This window comes from Phyllobates terribilis, unplaced genomic scaffold, assembly GCF_046119375.1.
Source record: "Phyllobates terribilis strain yellow unplaced genomic scaffold, ASM4611937v1 Scaffold_4__5_contigs__length_816908805, whole genome shotgun sequence".
Taxonomy (NCBI): Eukaryota; Metazoa; Chordata; class Amphibia; order Anura; family Dendrobatidae; genus Phyllobates; species Phyllobates terribilis.
Window position 1 is genome coordinate 569,495,278 of NW_027362764.1, and position 26,103 is coordinate 569,521,380.

The following is a 26,103-nucleotide window of genomic DNA, read 5'->3' on the forward strand; positions in this document are numbered from 1 at the left end:
TTTGACAGCACGGGGGGTGGTCAATGTACGCCATGGGAGGGTGCCCGTTCGCATAATAAATATCGGGGAGAGGGAAGTGTACCTGCCCCGGTATGCCACGCTAGCCAAATTATATACCACTAATCAAAATTCTATACAATCTGTGGAACCCTTGCCTCCATCTCACCCGGAGGAAGGTAACGGCTCTAAGAAAGACATGGAGGACTGGTGTCAGCAACTACATCTGGGTACTGACTCCACTCCCTCACACCAGAAACAAGGAGTCTATCGGGTGGTTCAAGAGTATGAGAGAGTGTTTAGTAAACACCCGTTAGACTTCGGGCGAGTCAAGGGGGTAGAACACCGCATCCCCACGGGAGATCATCCTCCCATAAAAGAGAGGTATCGACCCGTACCCCCTGCACATTACCAACACGCCAAGGGGATGCTTAGAGACATGAAGGAGGCTGGGGTAATCCGGGATAGCTGTAGCCCCTGGGCAGCCCCACTAGTTTTAGTCAAAAAGAAAGACAACACCATGAGGATGTGTGTAGATTACCGGAAAATCAACCGTATCACACACAAGGATGCGTACCCCTTACCAAGGATAGAGGAGTCATTGGCTGCTTTAAGATCTGCTAACTTCTTCTCTACCTTGGATCTCACTAGCGGGTACTGGCAGGTTCCTGTAGCAGAGGCGGACCGGGAGAAGACCGCATTCACCACCCCGATGGGACTTAGCGAGTTCACCTGCATGCCGTTCGGACTCTGCAACGCCCCAGGAACCTTCCAACGATTAATGGAGTGCTGTCTGGGCCACAGAAACTTCGAGACGGTCCTGTTGTACCTGGACGATGTCATCGTATACTCCAAAACTTATGAGGACCACCTGAAACACCTGGCGGAGGTGTTCGAAGCTCTGGCGAGTTACGGCCTAAAGGTGAAACCCTCCAAGTGTCACCTCCTGAAACCAAAGGTGCAATACCTGGGACACGTGGTGAGCGCTGACGGAGTGGCTCCCGACCCCGATAAGATCACCGCAATCAAAGGATGGCCAAGCCCTTCCAGCGTAAAAGAAGTGCGGCAGTTCCTAGGGTTGGTAGGCTACTACCGAAGGTTTATTCCCGGTTTCACCAAAAAGGCGGCGCCTATGCAGGACCTCCTGATAGGCCAGTCCCGGAAGGCCAAGAACCAGAAGCCGCCCTTCAAATGGGAAGAGCTAGAGGAAGAGTCCTTCCGCCAGCTGAAAATGGCCCTCACGGGGGATGAAATCTTGGCGTATCCGGACTATAGCCAGCCCTTCATCCTCTACACCGACGCCAGTAACGTCGGGCTAGGAGCCGTACTGTCCCAGATTCAGAAGGGGAAAGAGCGAGTAATCGCCTATGCCAGCCGAAAACTGCGACCCACCGAAAGGAATCCCGAGAATTATAGCTCATTTAAGCTAGAGTTCCTGGCCGTGGTATGGGCAGTCACCGAGCGCTTTAAGCATTACCTCGCTTCTTCCCGGTTCACCGTATACACGGATAACAACCCGCTGACACACCTGGACACGGCAAGACTCGGTGCCCTGGAGCAGAGGTGGATGGCCCGTCTGTCCAACTACGAGTTCACAATTAAATACCGGGCAGGGCGCTCCAATACCAACGCGGACGCCCTGTCCAGGATGCCCAACCTGCCGGACGGAGGAGAAGATCCGGAGGGACTGGAAGAAGTTGAACTCCCTGCGTTCCACCGTCATGGGACTATCCAGTATTCCCACCGGGTAAGGAGTAAGCAGGCTGCTACGTTGAACCCCTTACCTCACTACAACTGGGCGGAAACGCAAGACAGCGACCCTGCCGTCCGACTGGTGAAGGAGATGCTGACTCGCCCGGAGGCTAGCCTGGAATCAGACGCTCCAGAGGAAGCCAAACAACTATGGGCAGAGAAGAGTCGACTGTTCCTTTACAAGGGGAAGTTGTGCCGCAGAATGGTTAACTCCAGGACGCATGAACTACTCTGGCAAGTAGTGGTGCCACGAAGAGACGCAGCCATGGTGATGGAGGCATACCACGACGGAGCTGGACACTTCGGGTGGAAAAAGCTGGAGTTCCTGCTGCGCGAGCGGTTCCACTGGGTAGGCATGAGGGGAACCATCGAGAAGTGGTGCAGAGACTGTGGCCCGTGCAATCTGAGAAGGAAGGACCGGGCCAGCCAGAAGACTCCCCTGCAGTCCATCGTCACCCGGCAACCGTTGGAACTGGTAGCCTTGGATCATGTAAAACTGACCCCCAGCAGAAGTGGCTACGTCTACGCGTTAACCATCGTGGATCATTACTCCCGGTTTCTGGTTGTCGTCCCCGTCAAGGACTTAACGGCTCGAACAGCAGCTAGAGCCTTCCAGCAGCACTTTTGCCGTCCACACGGGTACCCGGACCAAGTGCTGACGGACCAGGGACCTGCCTTTGAAGCGGAGGTCTTCCAGGAATTCTGCAATCTGTATGGCTGCCGGAAGATAAGGACGACACCCTACCATCCGCAAACTAATGGACTTTGTGAGAAAATGAACCAGGTGGTAATGGATCTTCTAAAAACGTTGCCCCTGGAAGAACGCAGTCTGTGGCCTGAGAAGTTGCCCGATCTGGTGGACCTATACAACCACATCCCGGTAGGTTCCACCAACTGTACCCCGGCTTACCTAATGAGGGCAAGACCTGGTAAGTTACCTGTTGACCTGGAAATGGGAGTCCTGACGCCCGAGGACACTTCACCAGAAACAGACTGGGACACAGAGAGGCAGCAGCAGTACCGGAAAGTACAGGAGAGCGTGGAGCGAAGTCTCTGTCAGGCTAGGGAAAGACAAGAGAAGACTTACAACCAGTATGCTCCCGCTGTTCCCCTGGTACCTGGAGAGCAGGTCTTGAAGAGGAAGAGACGGCTCCACAAGTTGGACGACCAGTGGGAGAAGGACCCGTACACCGTACTGCCCTCAAGCCACGAGAACCCGAAGGTCTGTACCATCAGTAAAGACGGAGGGGAAACCACAGCCATTGTATCCCGGGACCACCTGAAGAAGTGCCCCGAACAACTGAGGAACCCTGAGGAGGAACAGGAAGACCATCGACCCGTGGAAGAAAGGGAAGATATGGTTAGTACCGTGCTCGGGGACTTCCCTCGGTCTTGGACTCAAGTCAATGGTGCAGTTGTGGTACCCGTACTCACCTTCCTCCAACCATCATCCCAAGAACCTACGGAGCAACGGGTAGAGCTGGAAGAGCAGCCGGTCCAGGAGGCAGAAGACTCCACCCAAGCGGAACAGGAGAATCCACCCTCTGCTTATAGTGAGCCTGCCGTACCCCTAGTGAGACAAAGAGCCGGTAGACAGCTGCCCAGTTTACCCTTGACAGCTCCTACACCCTGTAGTTCAGGGCCAGACAGTCAGCTCCGTAGGTCCACTAGGGCCACTAGAGGCCAGTTACCCGCACGTTGGAGGATCTAAATGTTTAAGTTGTTTTACAATGTTTACCTGTTTATTGTTGCTTGTGTATAATTTTGTGTTTCTAGTTATTTTTAGGAAACCTTGGTGGATTTACCGGGAATCCTTTGTATATAGTTGGAGCGTAACCCAGGATGGACTAGAGACTGTTAAGGACTCGGGGTAGGACAGACCCCTACCTGGTTACGTCTCCCTGTGTTGGTGAAATGGACACCTTTGCTTTTCTTCAAAGACTGCACCCGGTTGCGGACATCCGTGACCATCTTATTGTGTTTCCTTATTGTATTTTATTGTTCTTTGATATACCTTGTTATATTTTTCTAAAAAGTGTTTAGTCCCGGAGTACTAAATTTCACTAGGGGGGAGTGTGACACCCCAGGGGTCTGGTTGTCACAGTGATAGAGATATTACGTCTGAGAGCAGGTGGGAGGTCCTTTGGTCAGGGATCCTGTGCATGCCACACCTCCTGCCCAGCCTTGGGAGGGGAAGAACTTCCCCTGTATAAACCCGGGGCTGAGGCAGGGTTAGTGAGTCCAGGAAGAGTAGAGACAAGAGCAGCATAGGAAGCAGCAGAGTCACAAGGAGTCAGGGGCTGGCAGCTAAAGAGCTCGCCCTGACTAAGAAGATTCTTTACCGGACCCGGAGTCCGAGGCTGTGGGGACTAACTCCTACCCAGCAGCAGAATCCGTCAGGCAGGGGATTTCAGGTCCCCTGGCCCAGAAGCCCGAAGGCCCGGTCACACGCGTGGGACCAGCACCGCCATCGTGGAGCAGAAGCCATTAGAAGGCCCCGAGTCACCGGCCATACGGGTGAGCACCACACGGTACACTCAGGGACGTGGGCTACTTACATCAGCTTCTAGCAAGGTAGCCAGAAGAGTACAGTCAGCTTGGGAGGCCTACAACTACGCCTGGCCAGGGGAGATCCCATCTGCTCAAGGACTGACCAGGCCCCGTTCGCTAGCAAGTACTCCGGGAGGGTCTATCGTTGTTACCAGTAAAGACCCTGAACGCTACCATACCGTCTCTGAGTGGTTCCTGCTACCCCCATCATCCACGTCGGCTGCCCTGAGGCCATACCCCTCCCGTTGGGGGTTATACTATCACGCTGCACCATCCTTCCACCGGCCTCAGCGGTCTGCCCTGCAGCAGCAGCCCCCTGGCTGCATTCAACGGGTGGCGTAGTCATCAACCATTTTCTACCGCTAACAGACTGCCGTCCAGTTTGACTCCCTGGGCACGGACCGGATCACCGCCACGAGACTACAACCCTAAACAGATCCGGCTCCGGGTAAGCTCCCGCGTGCGCAACGCAGCGCGACACAGGCCCAGGGGCGCGTCACTAACCCTTGTATGGTTCTAGGGTAGAGTTGTGTTCCTCACAGGTTCATATCTCCCCTATACCTTTGGCCTCTGGGAGGCTTACTCCAGCATATGGGGGGGGGGGTGTTCCCACGCTACTTGGGTCTATGTCTTATTTTAAACCACAGGACATTTGCTTTAATACTTTATTATTATTTGGATACGGTCCTTCTATTTGTAATATCTCTGATATTATATGAAAATTGGGCAAGTTTCCCTTCTCCAATATGGTGGGCAGTGCTCTTTATACTGCTTTGTTCCTCTAGATCATGTGATGCCCATGATGCTCTATGGTGCGATCATGTGATCACCATGTGACAGATGTTGTGGGCCATATGCCCTTTTCCAAGATGGCTCCAGTATACCTGGTCTTCTAGTGCACAGATGCAGAAATCCTTACCTCCTGTTCTGACATGCGTGGTATTAGCTACAGGGACGCCGAGATTTTGGCGCTATATGCAAATGCAAATTGGGGTGAGCCATGTTTTCCTATTTGTATACACAGCTGCTGCATATGATCAATTATGTATTGATATGTCACTTTACACTGATTATGCACCATCAGGTCTTGTAATATTATTTATCTGAAAGATTATGTATATTATGCACTTTTCATGTAATTGCTGCTGATTACTATTGTAACAAAACCTACAAAAGACAAAAGACAAAAATATATCTCATACCCTACCATCATTATATATAAATGTAAAGCAAAGTTGCATAATAAATATAGGGTACTTAGTGAACTATTTTTGATCAAAAGGGTAGACAAATAGGACCGGGTCCCAACTCCAGACCACCCAGGGTATGAGATATATTTTTGTCTTTTGTAGGTTTTGTTTCTTTTTTGCTAGTGTGAACATGCTCCTATTTCTTGCATGTCTACCATCTTAGACCTCAGTTCACATTGCCTGGTTTTTTTGTCTTGTTTGCATTCTGTGCAATTTAAGGGTGTGGCATCCCCTTTGTTGAGCTGACTGATATATATGTAGCTTACCACGGGCCTGGGTGGTCTGGAGTTGGGACCCGGTCCTATTTGTCTACCCTTTTATATACATTGCTTCAACTTTGATATACAGTAAGGTTTTTAATATAGGCAGTATAGGTACCGTCCCAATTTAGGGTCACCTTGCCGCTGGTGGGACGGCTTGTATACTTTTTTTGATCAAAAATAGTTCACTAAGTACCCTATATTTATTATGCAACTTTGCTTTACATTTATATATAATGATGGTAGGGTATGAGATATATTTTTGTCTTTTGTCTTTTGTAGGTTTTGTTTCTTTTTTGCTAGTGTGAACATGCTCCTATTTCTTGCATGTCTACCATCTTAGACCTCAGTTCACATTGCCTGGTTTTTTGTCTTGTTTGCATTCTGTGCAATTTAAGGGTGTGGCATCCCCTTTGTTGAGCTGACTGGTATATATGTAGCTTACCACGGGCCTGGGTGGTCTGGAGTTGGGACCCGGTCCTATTTGTCTACCCTTTTATATGCATTGCTTCAACTTTGATATACAGTAAGGTTTTTAATATAGGCAGTATAGGTACCGTCCCAATTTAGGGTCACCTTGCCGCTGGTGGGACGGCTTGTATACTTTTTTTGATCAAAAATAGTTCACTAAGTACCCTATATTTATTATGCAACTTTGCTTTACATTTATATGTAATGATGGTAGGGTATGAGATATATTTTTGTCTTTTGTAGGTTTTGTTTCTTTTTTGCTAGTGTGAACATGCTCCTATTTCTTGCATGTCTACCATCTTAGACCTCAGTTCACATTGCCTGGTTTTTTGTCTTGTTTGCATTCTGTGCAATTTAAGGGTGTGGCATCCCCTTTGTTGAGCTGACTGGTATATATGTAGCTTACCACGGGCCTGGGTGGTCTGGAGTTGGGACCCGGTCCTATTTGTCTACCCTTTTATATGCATTGCTTCAACTTTGATATACAGTAAGGTTTTTAATATAGGCAGTATAGGTACCGTCCCAATTTAGGGTCACCTTGCCGCTGGTGGGACGGCTTGTATACTTTTTTTGATCAAAAATAGTTCACTAAGTACCCTATATTTATTATGCAACTTTGCTTTACATTTATATATAATGATGGTAGGGTATGAGATATATTTTTGTCTTTTGTCTTTTGTAGGTTTTGTTTCTTTTTTGCTAGTGTGAACATGCTCCTATTTCTTGCATGTCTACCATCTTAGACCTCAGTTCACATTGCCTGGTTTTTTTATTACTATTGTAATTAGATTGCCTTAAATACTCTGCACTTGCACCTTACCTATGCTTGAGAAAGGTCCACTTTTTGGACCGAATCTTTGCCATATGGGCTATTAAACCTTATCACTTTATTCTACTCTGTGTGTTGCCTCCATTTTGCATGGATATCTAAAGGACTGGTATGTACATGGGGAGCTTTTTTTTGCACCAAAAACACAATTTTTGTGCTGTTTCCTATCTTTTTATAGGAGCATGCCATCCTTGAGAGACACTGCGGAGTGCAGGCAAGGTCTCTGAAGGAAGACAAGCTGGATGGCAGCGTTCTGCTACCATCCAGCCTGCCATCTCAATGCCGTCCCAGCGTGGGAGAATTCTCCTGCTCAAGAGGTGACGTCATTTGCCGGCACCGCATGCACAGGAGAATTCTCCCACGCTATCAGTGACATGCATGAGGTGAGCCGAGTTCATTGGACATGAACTCGGCTCATCTGGATGCCGTCACAGCCAGACACTGAGGAGTTTCACTGAGGAGCTTCTCCGTGTCTGCGACATGGCAAGCTGGATGGCAGCTTTCTGCTGAGATCCAGCCTGTCATGTCAATGTAGCAGAGCTGAAGCCGTCCTGGGAACCATGGAAAGGTAAGGATGAGGTTGGTTTATTATTTTACTTTTATTGCAGAAGACATTGGCTTCAGCTGGAATGGGCGTGACGGTAAGTAGAGTTTAATTTAGAACATCAAAGAATTGTGTCTTTATTTCAATTAAAGAACTTTATTCTGCGTGTTTGTGTTTTTTTTAACTTTCAGTATGGGGTTAGTAATGGGGGCGTCTTATAGACGCTTCTCCATTACTAACCTGGGCTTGATGTCAGATGGCATTATAAGTTGACATCAACCCCAGCCCTATTACCCCACTGCCACCGCTACAGGGCAGTGGGAAGAGAGAGGCTAAGTGCCAGAATTGGCGCATCCTATGGATGCGCCATTTCTGGGGCGGCTGACGGCTGGAGTTTCTAGCCTGGGAGGGGGCCAATATTCATGGCACCCTTACTGGGCTATTAATATCAGCCCCCAGCTGTCTGCCTATCCCATCGATTTGGGCAACCACTGTAATGCCACAATCACCATGGCTGTGGCATTACAGTGAGTGGCAGACAATCCCTCCATGATTGGTGCTCTAAATAGCGGCAGACATGCAGGACGGGGACCAGAGCATCTCGAAAGTACTCGGCGAGCTCCGAGCATCTCGAGTACTGAGATGCTCGGACAAGTACCGAGCAGTGACGAGCATGATCGCTCATCACTAATTAACAGTATTACTGTGAAAAAATCCAGTTACGCTTTTGGTGCACGAACAGTTATCGAACATAACCTCGAACAGCAGAATTTTTTGCAAATTGTTCGAGTTTGTCGAACGACTCGAATACCACCCAAAACAGCTCGAATTTGAGATTGGCGAACAGTTCGAGTCGAACACCACTCATCTCTAATCCTGAATTTCTCCATGATAGCCGTTCCCCTGACCAACCTTCTTAAGGGCACAAAGACATCAATGGCCAAAATGGCCTCTTGAAGCAGAGATGGCGTTCCAAGCCTAAGGCTTTGGGCAGACGGGGGGGGGGGGATTTGTGACAAAGTCACTGGCAAAGTACTGGAAGGGACATATGTAGCACAGAGATTGCTAGCTTCAGTAATTTAGCATAAGAAAAATGTTCCAGCACATGAAGAAATGAGGGGCTAATCAGCCATGTTTAGTGCTAGAGTGACTAAACATCTGTAGAGAGGGAGGAGGTCAGAGGATAAATTCCCAGCCTTTTAGACCATTTGGTGTGGGGTGGATATGGAGGCACAAGCTCTGGAGCGCTTTTGTCATGTGAAGGAAAGCTAAACCTTGGGTTGTTTGTTCCTGAAGCAGGTGGTTACCCATAGCAACAAGGACTGTGCCATACGTTATATTCTGTTTTTCCTGTTAGACCATGTTTGTTTTGCCAATGTTGCCATAGTTTATGCAGTGTTCTTAATAAACCACAGAAGATTTAAAGATACAGTGTTCCTGTGTCTACCTCTATGTGCAACCAAGTGAGCTGATCTACCACACTATCCAGAAGCTAAAGCCTGGAAGACACAGAGTCATGTGGTAGTACAATGATCTCAAGCACAACAGCAAATCTACATCAGGTTCGGATATGTTAAATCATAGAATTCTAAGAGGATTTATTTAGTTATTCCCATGACTAGATCTCCTGGAAAAAATTAATGAAAGTGCATGAAGGAAAATTGGTTGCAGCCATAGGAGTTTAAAAATGTCAGAGTATTCAGTCTTTTTGCTGCAGTTAAATTGCTGGAAAAAGAAAAACAAGGAATTATGGGTTTAGAGAGCAAAATTTACATTGTGACTTCATCAGAATCATAGGAATTAGGAGGGAAAGTAGCAACCAGGTGGTGCTAATCAAATTCCATTGAGCAATTGTTTATTAGAAAGTGTGACTACCTTAATAAAAGCAGATGTTTTGGCAGTTTGCTGTTCTGGAGCATTCAGGCATGTGCTAACACAATGCCAAGGAGAAAAGCGATTAATATTAGAGAAGCAATTGTTTCAATTAGAGAAGCATTTCTTGCAAAATTTAAATCGGAATTACCTCAGTTGCATGCAAATGGGAAAAACATACAAAAATCTATATCTTGCCAACACATACATACAAACCAGAGCATACATATACATGCACACAAACTCACAAATGCACAGACACAATGCACATGCAGGGAACATTATCACATGACCTCTATTTCTCAGGATTGTCTATATTTTTTCCAATATGTGTACTGTATTGTAATTGCCCTAAATATAACTGGTGAAATAGATAAACATGAACAATGAAGACAAGCAAATTATCTAATTTATATAATATATATATATATATATATATATATATATATATATATATATATATATATATATATATATATATATATATATACACACACACACACACACACACACACACACACACACACACACACACACACACACATTCATACATATACACACACATACATATACACACACATACATACACATTACATACACATGCACTGCTCAAAAAAATAAAGGGAACACTTAAACAGGATATAACTCCAAGTAAATCAAACTTCTGTGAAATCAAACTGTCCACTTAGGAAGCAACACTGATTGACAATCAATTTCACATGCTGTTGTGCAAATGGAGTAGACAATAAATGGAAATTATTGGCAATTATCAAGACACACTCAATAAAGGAGTGGTTCTGCAGGTGGGGACCACAGACCACATCTCAGTAACAAGGCTTTCTGGCTGATGTTTTGGTCACTTTTGAATGTTGGTTGTGCTTTAACACTTGTGGTAGCATGATACGGACTCTACAACCCACAGAAGTTGCTCAGGTAGAGCAGCTCATCCAGGATGGTACATCAATGCGAGATGTGGCAAGAAGGTTTGCGGTGTCAGTCAGCGTAGTGTCCAGAGGCTGGAGGTGCTACCAGGAGACAGGACAGTACACCAGGAGACATGAAGGGGGCCGTAGGAGGGCAACAACCCAGCAGCAGGACCGCTATCTCCGCCTTCGTGCAAGGAGGAACAGGAGGAGCACTGCCAGAGCCCTGCAAAATGACCTACAGCAGGCGACAAATGTGCATGTGTCTGCACAAACTGTTAGAAACCGACTCCATGAGGGTGGTATGAGTGCCCGACGTCCACAGATGGGGGTTTTGCTCACAGCCCAACACCGTGCAAGACGATTGGCATTTGCCACAGAACACCAGGATTGGCAAAGTCGCCACTGGCGCCCTGTTCTCTTCATAGATGAAAGCAGGTTCACACTGAGCACATGTGACAGACGTGACAGAGTCTGGAGACGCCGTGGAGAGTGATCTGCTGCCTGCAACATCCTTCAGCCTGACCGGTTTTGGCAGTGGGCCAGTAATGGTGTGGGGTGGCATTTCTTTGGAGGGCCGCACAGCCCTCCATGTGCTCGCCAGAGGTAGGCTGACTGCCATTAGGTACCGAGGTTTGATCCTCAGACCCCTTGTGAGACCATATGCTGGTGCGGTTGGCCCTTGGTTCCTCCTAATGCAGGACAATGCCAGACCTCATGTGGCTGGAGTGTGTCAGCAGTTCCTGCAAGATGAAGGCATTGAAGCTATGGACTGGCCTGCCAGTTCCCCAGGCCTGCATCCGATTGACCACATCTGGGACATCATGTCTAGCTCCATCCACCAACGTCACGTTGCACCACAGACTGTCCAGGAGCTGGCGGATGCTTTAGTCCAGGTCTGGGAGGAGATCCCACAGGAGACCATCTGCAACCTCATTAGGAGCATGCCTAGGCATTGTAGGGAGGTTATACAGGCACGTGGAGGCCACACACAATACTGAGCCTCATTTTGACTTGTTTTAAGGACATTATATCAAAGTTGGATCAGCCTGTAGTGTGTTTTTCCACTTTAATTTTGGGGCGACTCCAAATCCAGGCCTCTATTGGTTAATAGGTTAATAAATTTGATTTCCATTGATGATTTTTGTGTGATTTTGTTGTCAGTACATGCAACTTTTTACAGAACAAAGTATTCAATGAAGATATTTCATTCATTCAGATCTGCGATGTGTTAGTGTTCCCTTTATTTTTTTGAGCAATATATATATATATTATACACATATACATATATACATATACAGTACAGACCAAAAGTTTGGACACACTTTCTCATTTAAAGATTTTTCTGTATTTTCATGACTATGAAAATTGTTCATTCACACTGAAGGCATCAAAACTATGCATTAACACATGTGGAATTATATACTTAACAAAAAAGTGTGAAACAACTGAAAATATGTCTTATATTCTAGGTTCTTCAAAGTAGCCACCCTTTGCTTTGATGACTGCTTTGCACACTCTTGGCATTCTCTTGATGAGCTTCAAGAGGTAGTCACCGGAAATGGTCTTCCAACAATCTTGAAGGAGTTCCCAGAGATGCTTGTGCTGGTGACTGTGGAGGCCAGATCATCTGGCATAGCACCCCATCACTCTCCTTCTTGGTCAAATAGCCCTTACACAGCCTGGAGGTGTGTTTGGGGTCATTGTCCTGTTGAAAAATAAATGATGGTCCAACTAAACGCAAACCGGATGGAATAGCATGCCGCTGTAAGATGCTGTGGTAGCCATGCTGGTTCAGTATGCCTTCAATTTTGAATAAATCCCCAACAGTGTGACCAGCAAAGCACCCCCACACCATCACACCTCCTCCTCCATGCTTCACGGTGGGAACCAGGCATGTAGAGTCCATTCCTTCACCTTTTCTGCGTCGCACAAAGACACGGTGGTTGGAACCAAAGATCTCAAATTTGGACTCATCAGACCAAAGCACAGATTTCCACTGGTCTAATGTCCATTCCTTGTGTTCTTTAGCCCAAACAAGTCTCTTCTGCTTGTTGCCTGTCCTTAGCAGTGGTTTCCTAGCAGCTATTTTACCATGAAGACCTGCTGCACAAAGTCTCCTCTTAACAGTTGTTGTAGAGATGTGTCTGCTGCTAGAACTCTGTGTGGCATTGACCTGGTCTCTAATCTGAGCTGCTGTTAACCTGCGATTTCTGAGGTTGGTGACTCGGATAAACTTATCCTCAGAAGCAGAGATGATTCTTGGTCTTCCTTTCCTGGGGCGATCCTCATGTGAGCCTGTTTCTTTGTAGCACTTGATGGTTTTTGCAACTGCACTTGGGGACACTTTCAAAGTATGCCCAATTTTTCGGACTGACTGACCTTCATTTCTTAAAGTAATGATTGCCACTCGTTTTTCTTTACTTAGAATTTGTATTATGGCAAGAAAAAAGCAGCTAACAGTCTATTCAGTAGGACTATCAGTTGTGTATCCACCTGACTTCTGCACAACTCAACTGATGGTCCCAACCCCATTTATAAGGCAAGAAATCCCACTTATTAAACCTGACAGGGCACACCTGTGAAGTGAAAACCATTTCCAGTGACTACCTCTTGAAGCTCATCAAGAGAATGCCAAAAGTGTGCAAAGCAGTCATCAAAGCAAAGGGTGGCTACTTTGAAGAACATAGAATATAAGACATATTTTCAGTTGTTTCACACTTTTTTGTTAAGTATATAATTCCACATGTGTTAATTCATAGTTTTGATGCCTTCAGTGTGAATGTACAATTTTCAAAGTCATGAAAATACCTTCTCATTTAAAAATTTTTCTGTGTCCAAACTTTTGGTCTGTGCTGTATGTATATTAGTGATGAGCGAGCACTAAAATGCTCGGGTACTCGTTGCAAATTGGAATACTCGGGTGCTCGACCCGAGCAATGAGCCCAATGTAAGTCTAAGGGAAACTCTAGCTGTTTTCAGGCGGCTCCCCCCGGCGGTCTGCAGAGGGCCTAAAAATTGCCCAAATCGATGGAAACAGTGCTCAAATGACATGGGAACAGCATGGGGAAGACCCCTGGAAGCATCTCTGACTCTCAGATCACTGCTGTCAGCAACGTGATCTGAGTATTACGCCACTTTTACGGACTCACAATAAAACATACAAAAACTAAACCAAAATGGATTTTCCTGGGAAATATGTTAAGGAACATCCTTTACAGGGTAATGACTTGTATATAAGGCAAAATAAATAACCAAAAACAAAAATACTCCTCCACAACTTGGGCTATGTTCACACGTAGCATTTTTGATGCGTTTTTGCACTTTTGACTTGCTTTCAACCAAGACAAATGCATTCACCAGGAAATTTCATTTTAACATTTTACAACCTTATCTGGCCATGTGGTGTATGACACATCATCAGACATGCATACAGTGCTGAAAAGACATGGGAACAGCATGGGGAAGACCTCTGGAAGAATCTCTGACTCCCAGGTCACTGCCTAAAAGTGTGCCCATCATAAGTGATCCTTGGCGCATGCGAAGATGCCTCCCGCCATGAACCTGTCGTTGCAGACTTGCAACAATCACCGTCCACGTCCTTGTCCCACTGCAGCGTTCAGTTGTCCCTACCCCATTCCTTGGAATGCAAGCGCAAGTATGCAGGCAGCCACCCACCCACAGGCTGCAATACTATACTGTCAAATTTTTGACAGCTGCTTACACTTGAAATGTGGCCTTTTAGGCTCGTGGAGGCGGAAGCTTTTCACAACCTCATGCTGGCGGCGGCCGCGTGTCCATACTCGGTCCCCAGCTGCCACTATATTTCCCGGTATCGCCTCCGCCTTCCACAAGCATGGGTCCACCAAAACATTACCAGAGCCCTCCCCAGTGCACTTACTGGGAAGGACCGCCTAACCACAAACACGTGGACAGGTGAATGTGGCCAGGGACAGTACGGAGCCAGTCCACAACTTTTTTTGCTAACAGTTGCATTTAGCTCGGTGAAAGGACTGGCATAGAGGGAAACCGTATCTACCCTCCGTGTCATTTCTCCCAGGAAGTCCTCTAAAGCTGCTTGCACTTGAAATGTGGCCTGAACATTACTGCTGGTACTTTTCTGTGGGAATTTGCTTGCCTCCTACCAGCCTGGAATATTTCCAGCAAACTATGGTATGATGCCATGGTATTAGCACTGCCCCCAGTACCAGTAGTGAAGCCATCCCCAATTTCCTTCTCAGGAATTTTATTTGGTAGACTGATTGGCTGCCCAAATACATTTTCTCACAAAGTAGCTGAAGGTAAAGTGGCAGTAGGTGCAAGTTTCTCCAGCCTGTTAGCTATTAGAGGGTGAACGACATCACATTGGATCAGTGGTTAGCACTGAAGCTTTGCAGCGCTGGGATCCTGGGCTCAAATCCCAGCAAGGACAACATTTACAAGGACTTTGTATGTTCTCCCCGTGTTTGCGTGTGTTTCCTCCTCAGTAAAAAAGCAGCCATAGAGTGTTCGGGAACCTTCCCACACACTTTTCTTAGCCAGGACTGCTTCTCGGCAGGGTTGGACGGTCCCACCAGAGAATCCACTGGTGTGCCTTGGCTTCTACCTCAGGAGAGTTTATGATAGCGCTAACTTCGCAGCTGCTATGGGGCTCTTGAGCAGGGGAGAAAGATTAGCCCTCAGAATCAAATCCTCTGGTGGGCACAATGTTTTTTAATCTGAAATAGCTTCTCAGTGGGAGTTGTATTTCACCACAGCCATATTCTTTAGCTCGGTGAAAGGACTGGCATAGAGGGAAACTGTATCTACCCCGGCTGTCACCAGGTTCCGCCCATTGTCACACACGACCATGCCTGGCTGTATGTTCAGCGGTGAGAGCCACAGATCAGGCTGCTGTGTTACAGCTTTCAACAACTCTGCAGCGATGGGCGGTTTGTCAATTAAGCATTATGCATGTTGTTATCATCAGCACAGCCTGTTGCCACTTGGCCAAGGCAGTGCTGCAGTGCTGTCAGCTTGTGACTGATGTGGTCATTTCGGAGATGGAGAAGGAGGTGCATTAGCTGAACAATGTGATTACATTGAGGTTAAATTGGTGACACTGATTTTTATACTAAAGAAAGATCCTATTGTTTTGGCTTTTTTACGTTTTTTTTTTTGTTTTTTTTTTCAGACAAATGCATTCACCGGGAAATGTCATTTTAACATTTTACAACCTGATCTGGCAATGTGGTGTGTGACACATCAGACACATCCTGTTTTATTAATGATGGAGGGATTCTGAACGTCACAAAACCTATTTTTATAGGGACATCAGACGGCCCTTACTATTCTTATAAGGCCAGCAGTCAGCCCTAGCTATTGTTAGAGAGCCATCAGCCGGCTATGCTGTTGATGTTCCCATTATTAACAAGTGGGTCTCCTATACTGTTATTGCGTATCCAGTGACTGCAAGGGCTGCCAAAAATTTGGACGCAACCCAATACCCCTTTGAAGAGACATAGAGGAGGGTCTCAGTAAAAAAAATGTTCCCATTATAAAGGAGCATGTCTCCTATAGTGGTAATGCCCATGCTGTGACTGCAAGGGCTACCAAAATTTGGGAAAAACCCCACTAAGAATTTAAAGACACAGAGCAGGGCCACAGTAACAAGGTACGACATGCTCACATTAGAAAGGAGAGGGTCTGCTATACAGTTATAGGGTATGCAGGGAGTCCAACGGCTGACCAATTTTAGGAAAAATCCCACAAAGAATTTAAAGACACACAGAGCAGGGCCACAGTAATGACAAATTCCCATTAGAAAGGAGAGAGTCTCCCATAGTGTTGGCCTATGCAGTGAATGCAAGGGCTGCCAAAAATTTGGAGGCACTTCAATGCCCCTTGGAACAGACGTGGAGGAGGGCCTCATAAAAAAAATGTTCCCATTAGAAAGGAGAAGGCCTCCTATACTTGTAATGCCCATGCACTAAGTGTATTGGCTGACAAACATTTACCCCTGGGGGGTATACATGAACATACTGTATAAAAAAAAAAAAATTTCCGGGCATCATAAACACCCTTTAAAATAAATTATGTTGGTGTTGCATCACGGACCACGGTCACCCTGGTGATATGGTGGTGGAGGATGAGGAGAAGGAGGAGGACATGAGAAAATAGCCAAAATCAGGAAGCATATACCCATGTGTGGGTGTGAAAAGGTGCATGGGAATACACCTCCCAAGAAAAGACACTGGATTTGAGTTTGTTACGCTGCTATCATTCGGTGGTGTTGAGAAGTCTGGCCCAATCCAGCCCTTGTTCATTTTTATAAGAGTCAGCCTGTCAGCATTTTCAGTTGACAAGCGGATGGCTTATCAGTTATAATTCCAACAGCGGAACTAAAAACCCGCTCTGATAAAACGCTGGTGGCAGGGCAGGCCAGGACCTCCAAGGCATAGAGAGCCAGTTCATTCCATGTATCCAGCTTGGATACCCAATAATTATAAGGCACAGAGGAATCACTGAGGACATTGGTACGGTGGGCAAGGTACTCCCTCAGCATCTTCCCAAACTTTGCACTACTTGTGAGAGGACACCGCGCCTCAGGGCCTGTAAGATGGGAGGGTCTGAGAAAACTCTCCCAGAACTTTGACAGTGTTCCCATGCCTCTGCTGGATTGAAGTTGTGACTCTCTCGCCTGTACTCCTTGGTTGACCAACGAAGTGTGCCCTCTGCCGCAAGCGTTTTCAGATTGGAATTTTTTTAATAGTTCCGCAACAAGGGCCTTCTGGTACTGCCCCATTTTTGTAGACCTGTCCGCCTCAGGAATAAGAGATATAAAGTTCTCCTTGTAGCGAGGGTCTAGAAGTGTCACCAACCAGTAATGACTGTCACCCAAAATTTTGAGAACGCGAGGGTCATGGGAAAGACAGCATAACAAACTCAGCCATACGTGCCAGACTACTAACAGGCAAGACTTCCGTGTCCTCACCAGGAGGATGACTGACAATGCTCTCCTCCTCCTCGTTCTCTCTGTCTTCTGGCCATCCACGCTGAACAGACCTTATGGCAGCTGTGCAGGTAGTACCATCTATAGTGCATGAAACTAGCAGAGAGCGTTTCAGAAGACAGAGAAGCGGGATGGTGACGCTAATTATGGCGTGATCGCCGCTCACCATCTTGGTGGAGTCCTCAAAGTTTTGGAGGATGGTACATATGTCTGACATCCATGTCCACTCCTGAGGTCTTATGTGTGGAGTCTGAACTGAATACCGACGGCCTTGTTGATGCTGGTAGTCAACAACTGCCCTCTTCTGCTCACAAATCCTTCCCAACATCTGCAGTGTAGAGTTCCAATGCGTGGGGACATCACACACACACACCAGTCTGTGAGCCGGAAGCTGCAAACGCTGCTGAAACACTGCAAGGGCGGCGGAAGCTGTAGCTGACTTTCTAAAATGGGCACTCAGGCGGCGTACTTTAACAAGCAGATCTGGCAGCTCCGGGTAGGATTTGAGAAATCCCTGAACCACGAGGTTAAGCACATGGGCCAGGCATGGTACTTGTGTGAGCTTGCCTCGCCTCAGAGCAGTCACCAGGTTCTGGCCATTGTCACACATGACCATGCCTGGCTGTAGGTTCAGCGGTGTGAGCCACAGATCTGCCTGCTCTTTCAGAGCTGTCCACAACTCTTAAGCATTGTGCGGTTTTTCACCTAAGCATATTAGCTTCAGCACAAACTGTTGCCGCTTGGCCGAGGCAGTGCTGCAGTGCTTCCAGCTTGTGACTGATGTGGTCATTTCGGAGATCGAGGCTGAAGAGGAGGATGAGGCTGAGGATGATGAGGTGCAGGAGCTGTAGACCGTGGGGGAAACCATGATTGACTTGGGCCCGCAATCCTTGGCGTCGGGAGGACGTGTTCCGTCCCAAGGTCCGACTGGGTCCCGGCTTCCACTAGGTTAACCCAGTGTGCCGTCAGCGAGATGTACCGTCCCTGCCCACAAGCACTTGTCCACGTGTCCGTGGTTAGGTGGACTTTCCCGGTAACTGCGTTGTTGAGAGCACGGCTAATGTTTTGGGACCCGTGCTTGTGTAATGCGGGGACGGCACACTGGGAGAAATAGTGGCGGCTGGGGACCGAGTACCGAGGGACGGCCGCCGCCATCAGGTTGCGGAATGTTTCCTTCTCCATGAGCATAAAAGGCAACATTTCAAGCGCAAGCAGTCATGAAATGTGAGAATTTAGTAGTGTGGCCTGTGGGGTGTTGGCTGCGAATTTGCGCTTGCCTTCCAAGGACTGCACTGGGACAAGGACATGGACGTGCTTCCTGATGCTGCTACTTGAGAGTGTGCAACAACAGGTGCAGGACAGGAGGCGTCTTCGCATGCACCATGGACAGGGGATTGGCTTGCATGCACAACAGCGGAAGAAGCAATGGTGCCACCCGCAGACACTGTTCCTTGACCCTGGGGTTCGGCCCACAAAGTCGAGTGCTTAGTTGCCATGTGCCTGATCATGCTGGTGGTGGTCAGGCTGGTCATTTTGCCACCCCTGCTGATGCTGGCCTGGCAGGTGGTGCAAATGGCCTTTTTGGGGTTATCGGCAGAGTCTTTAAAAAACAACCAGACTCGGGAAGACCTAACAGTTGTACTGGCAACTTCCTTCGTGTTGGTGTTAGGGGGAACGGTTGCCTGCCTTCTGTCTGCAGCCACCACACTGCTTCTTCCTGCCTGTTGGGGTGCTCTGCCTCCCTCCCCCCTGTGTGCTGCTGTCCTCGCTCTGCATGTCCTCCTGCCAGGTTGGGTCAGTTACTATATCATCCACCACCTCGTCTTCCACTTCCACACCCTGGTCCTCCTCCTGACTTTCTGGCAATTGTGTCTAATCATCGTCCACCTCTTGTGACACTTTCCCACCGTCGCCTTCGTGTGACCGTGGCTGTTCAAATATTTGGGCACCTCTACACGCGATCTCCTCTTGCCCCGCTTCAAGTGGACCGGGCGAGAGGCCCGAATCTATAAATGGAAAAGTGAACAGCTCTTCAGAGTGTCCAAGTGTGGGATCAGTTGTCTCTGGGTACTCGGCATGGTGGGAGGAAGGAGGATCAGGGTGAGGAATATGCGGTCCAGACTCACGGCTACTGAGATTTGACCATGTGGAAGACAGGGTGATGGTGGTGACTAAGTGACTGAAAGCATTATCCGCTATCCAACCAAAAACCTTTTGACACTGCTCTGGGTTCAATAGTGGTGTGCTGCGGTCCCCTAGAAATTGGGACAGGAAGGTCAGGCGAGAAGATGTGGGTGTTTATTGTGGCATAATTTCAGCTTGCCCACGGCCTTGTCCTTGGCCTCTGCATGCACCATTACCATCACGTCCAGTTCCTCCTCCCTTGCCACGTGCCTTGCCCATTTTAAATGGAGGACAGTATCTTCCACGCTCCCTACAAATGACTGAGTTTGGAGTGAACCTATATGTGATCCGTGTGATAGAGAAAACTGAGTTTTAAATACCTGGCCTGTAGGTAAGTAGTTTGAACAGCAAACTGCGGTGAATTGCTTCAACGACACACTAAAGGAAATTTTTAATGGAGGCCAGAAATGGCAGTATTTTCTGACAACATATATGTGATCCGTTTGACGGAGAAAACACAGTTTTAAATAGCTGGATTTCTAGCGCTTTAATATGTAAAGGACCTGGCTGTTTTCTGCAGTGCCAACAAGCAAATGGCGCAGAAAAAATGGTGTTATTTGGATAGCTTTAAAAGCAAATAATGAAGATTAAGATCCAAAGAAAAGTATTCCTGGCCCCTGAGACCTGGGCCTTTGTATAGAAATATCTAACAGCAGCAGAAGGCAGAATTGGAATGGAGCCTCTTGTGCTATATGCACTGCAGTCTGCTATATACACCACCTGCCTGATATCTCTGCAAATGGATTAGTCCTCAAAAGGACTGTTTGTTAAGATGGATATGTGTAATGTACGTTTTTTCTCCCTACACTACCTAATATACGGTCAAATCTCTCCCTGACACAGCAGCAGCTCTCCCTACACTGTCTGATCCGGAGTGACTGTGACGAGCATGGCGGCGCCAGGTCTGATATGGACCTGATGACGCTGTGCGGCCAGCCAATCACTGTAATGCCCACAACCAACATGGCTACGGCATTACAGTGCATGGCAGGCAATCCCTGCATGTTCATTGGCTCTCTAAAAAGCGCCAAACATGCAGGTATGGGACCCGAGTTCCTGCCCGAGCAACCCAGAAATACTCGGCGAGCGCCAAGCATCGAACAGTAGTGAGCATGCTCGCTCATCACTAATATATATATATATATATATATATATATATATATATATATATATATATATATATATATATATATATATATATATATATATATATATATAATGCAGTGCTGGCCAAAAGTATTGGCACCCCTGCAATTCTGTCAGATAATACTCAGTTTCTTCCCGAAAATGATTGCAATCACAAATTCTTTGGTATTATTCTCTTAATTTAATTTGTCTTCAATGAAAAAAACACAAAAAGAATTGTCCTAAAGCCAAATTGGATATAATTCCACACCAAACCTAAAAAAGGTGGCGGACAAAAGTATTGGCACTGTTTGAAAAATCATGTGATGCTTCTCTAATTGGTGTAATTAACAGCACCTGTAACTTACCTGTGGCACCTAACAGGTGTTGGCAATAACTAAATCACACTTGCAGCCAGTTAGCATGGATTAAAGTTGACTCAACCTCTGTCCTGTGTCCTTGTGTGTACCACATTGAGCATGGAGAAAAGAAAGAAGACCAAAGAACTGTCTGAGGAAGCATGAGCAATCTCAAGGCTACAAGTCCATCTCCAAAGACCTGAATGTTCCTGTGTCTTCCATGCGCAGTGTCATCAAGAAGTTTAAAGCCCATGGCACTGTGGCTAACCTCTCTAGATGTGGACAGAAAAGAAAAATTGACGAGAGATTTCAACGCAAGATTGTGCGGATGGTGGATAAAGAACCTTGACTAACATCCAAACAAGTTCAAGCTGCCCTGCAGTCCGAGGGTACAACAGTGTCAACCCGTACTATCCGTCGGCGTCTGAATGAAAAGGGACTGTATGGTAGGATACCCAGGAAGACCCCACTTCTTACCCCGAGACATAAAAAAGCCAGGCTGGAGTTTGCCTAAACTTACCTGAGAAAGCCTAAAACGCTTTGGAAGAATGTTCTCTGGTCAGATGAGACAAAAGTAGAGCTTTTTGGCAAAAAGCATCAACATAGAGTGTACAGGAAAAAAAAAGAGGCATTCAAAGAAAAGAACACGGTCCCCACAGTCAAACATGGCGGAGGACTACTTGACCGTGTGCATGGCATTATGAAGTCTGAAGACTACCAACAAATTTTGCAGCATAATGTAGGGCCCAGTGTGAGAAAGCTGGGTCTCCCTCAGAGGTCATGGGTCTTCCAGCAGGACAATGACCCAAAACACACTTCCAAAAGCACTATAAAATGGTTTTAGAGAAAGCACTGGAGACTTCTAAGGTGGCCAGCAATGAGTCCAGACCTGAATCCCATAGAACACCTGTGGAGAGATCTCAAAATGGCAGTTTGGAGAAGGCACCCTTCAAATATCAGGGACCTGGAGCAGTTTGCCAAAGAAGAATGGTCTACAATTCCAGCAGAGCATTGTAAGAAACTCATTGATGGTTACCGGAAGCGGTTGTTCGCAGTTATTTTGCCTAAAGGTTGTGCAACCAAGTATTAGGCTGAGGGTGCCAATACTTTTGTCCGGCCCTTTTTTGGAGTTTTGTGTGAAATGATCAATGATTTTATTTTTGCTTCATTCTCTTTTGTGTTTTTTCCTTGCAAGCAAATTAAATTAAGAGAATAATACCAAAGAATTTGTGATTGCAATCATTTTCAGGAAGAAACTGAGTATTATCTGACAGAATTGCAGGGGTGCCAATACTTTTGGCCATCACTGTATGTATTTATATATATATATATATATATATATATATATATATATATATATATATATATATATATATAATATACACACACATATACACACACACACACACACAGTGCTCAGGATAGAGTAAATGAATACACTCCCTTTGAAAAGTTAAATTTTAAATCAATATTATCTCATTTCCTCAGTTATCCTTTTGACAAGACAGAGTTTCTTAGAAAAATATTCTAACCCATAACATGAAGGTAAGGTTAATAAAATAACTTTCATTACAAAATGTTCACTTTTACTCAAATGACAATGCAAAAATGAATACACCCCACATCAAAAACTATTACATCTAGTATTTTGTATGACCTCCATGATTTTCATGGACAGCATCAAGTCTTGTAGGCATGGAATGAACAAGTTGTTGACATATTAAAACATCTATCTTTCCCATTCTTCAAGATTGACCCGTTTTAGAGCCTGGATGCTGAATGGAGAGTGATGTTCATCCGATCGCTTCAGAAATCCCCATAGGTGTTCCATTAAGTTCAGATCAGAAGACATACTTGGCCACTACTCCTTACCTTTGTCACACAATACAGTTTTGAAGCCATCAATTCCAAAAACATTTTACTTGGTCTCATCACTCCAGATTAGAGTTCCAGTAGTCTTCATATTTTTCAGCATGGGCCCTGGCAAATTGTAGGTGGGCTTTCCATGCATAGGTTTTAGGGGAGGCTTCCTTCATGGACAACACCCATGCATGCCTGGTTTGGCTTTCTACTTTAGCTAACTGCAGTGAATTTGCTAATTTATTTTCTTCAACCTTTCTCATCAGAAGACGCTCGTGTTTAATTGTTAACTTCCATGTTCAGATTGAACATCTCTGTGAGATGGTTACAGTTCAGTCTTTGTTAAATTTTTTGTATTAATTATGCTAAAATATTCTGACTAATAAGTAAAGCTTCATTGTTCTTCTTGTAGCCTTCACCTTTCTTGTGTAAGGACATAATTTTCTTTCTTGGGTCTAGTGACATTTCTCTTCCATGTGGTGCTATTGCTGACAGCAAGAAATGGGAAGGGGTTTTTCTTTGTTAAGTAATGGATTTTTATAGTAAACTGTCTGCTGGAAACCTGTTTAATGATTTGACTCATCAGTGGTTGAATTCTTGTTAGAGTTTTATAGTTTAAACTTGAGTATTGCTCCTAAGACTTCCATTGAAGTGCACTCATTTTTGTATCATGGTCTTGAAAGGATTTATTATTAAAATTCCTTTTTTTACTTGTGCAAACTATCAAATCTTGTTTGTAATCAATGACCCATTGTGGGAACATTTTGTAGTATGGCATCCATAGAAAATGTTGATTCTGAAAGTAAACTAAAAAGGTTTTTGACAAATCTGTTGGGGTGTAATCATTTATGCTTCACTATGTATATATTATAGAAAAAAAAAACGATATACCTTTCTCCGAAGTGATGGAACTTTTGACAGCTTCAAAAATGTTAAATGTGGCTTAAAGTCTTTACTTCCAGTAATATTCACATCCTCATCCATGAAGCATTGTAGCACTACTTCTAATAAAGAAATAAAAGTTGTTTAGGATATAGATTTGTATTTTTGCCTCGTATATTCAGTTCCACTAAAAACATATTGTTTAGGTCAATAGCAGTATCTGAAATGATGATTAGAATTGGCTGTTGAATCTAATTTCGAGCATGAAAGTAATACTAGTGCAAGAACACCATAACCAAGTAACCTTCATATAAATTTGTGCTGTGGGGAAACACTTGTTTGACAATTTTCAGAACTCCTCTCTTTTTACAGTGGTTGTAAGATGACAGCTGGTTCTCCAGTGCACATTTATGGCATATCCTGCAGATATGTCATAAGTATTTAAGATGGGAATACCCCTTTAACTCAGTTTTAGTCTCATGCACATCATTCCCTCTCTTTTCAACTTCTTAAGTTACTGAAGAGATGGTAAATGGTCACAAACTCTCACTAAAAAGACTTTAATCATTAAAAATTATACAGTTATAGGAAAACCTACAATTAATCTTTATTATTGAGATCTGTAAAAGTTTATGATGGGTTATAATAAATAATATGTTCATAATTTACATGTTTAATATATTTTGTGAACTGGAGAAAAACATAGGAATATACAATGTGTGGAAAAACTTACAATTTTATTGAAAAACTGACATAACATACAAGTATAAATTTAAAAGATCAGGACAATAGTAGGGGAAATGACATACTCTGCACATTTAGTAAAGTACCAAGATGCATAGAAGTAAAAGGTAACCAGTAAGTTCCTATTTGAATTGTATGGGAAAATAGCACTAAGGCACATATACTGTTAGTAATAACCCTTGGTAACAGAGAGCTCAGAATGACAAAAGCACTGTATCTGTACAGAACTAACTCCAAGTGGCCAGTAATCATAATAGCATCCCGAACGGATCTTGATCTTACCAGGGCATGCGAGGGGGAGAGAAGAGTCAGGTCCCCACAGAATCCTCGACACGCGTTTCGCGTGCTTCGGCGTTGCTTTTTGATTGAACCACCTTTGCATTAAAAACAGCATCAAAGCACCAATTATTCTATGTACAATTGAACACGGTTATTGAAGGAACTGAGCACGAAAGTTGTTCCAAACATCTTGGAGAATTAACCAGCAATCTTTTGTAGATGTAGACTTGCGCAAATCATTTTGTCTCTTCATGAAATCCCACACAAACTCCATGTTGGGATTAGGGCTCAGTGTGGGCCATATCACTTCCAAGATGCCTTGTGCTTTTTTACACTGACGATACTTCTTAATGACATTGGCTGTATGTTTGGGCTCATTGTCCTGCTACAGAATAAATTTGGAGACAAAAACATACCTCCCTGATGAGATTATATGATGGAAAAGTATCTGCCTGTATTTTTCAACATTGAGGACATCAAGGAACGGTTAACATTAAGGAGAATCCGTCATCAGGCTTTTGCTATTTAGTCTGAGTGGAACATAATATAAGACACGACACCCTGCTTTCAGGGATGTGTCACTTATTAGGCTGGGTGCTGTCGCTTCAATACAAACAGTGTTTTATCATCAGGAGATTAACACCATCAGACTATATCTCACATGCAGAGCAGATCTAATCTGTTTGACCCCATCCTCACTATCAAGTAGCAGCTTGCACATAATGCAAAGTGTACACAGGAAGTTGCCAGTCAGGGGTGTAGGTAGAGTTATGTACACATCAGAAGATTTAGCTTTGCTACATCTACATCAAGCAAAACAGATATTCTATGAAAACTAACCCAAGCCGCCCAGTAAGTGATACATCCCTGGAATCAGGCTTTTTTTCCCTAGGTTATGCTGTTCTCAAATTACATAGCAAAAATCTGCTGACAGATCCATTTTAAGATCCATAGATACAGTGGTCGGCCACAGATAAAAATGAAGTAGATGAAATACTTCATGCTTATTTACCTTCAAAATCAGAATACGTCTGTCAGCTAAAAACCGTGGGACCCAGCTACTTTTCAGAGAAGTCTGGCCAAAAGTGGTCTTCATAGAAGATTTGTGACCAAAAACCATATATTTGATGTGCAGAAAAATGGTAGGAGATACAGTGAGTGAAAGTATTGAACATGTTGCCCATTTTCTAAGTAAATATATTTCTAAAGGTGCTATTGACATGAAATGCAC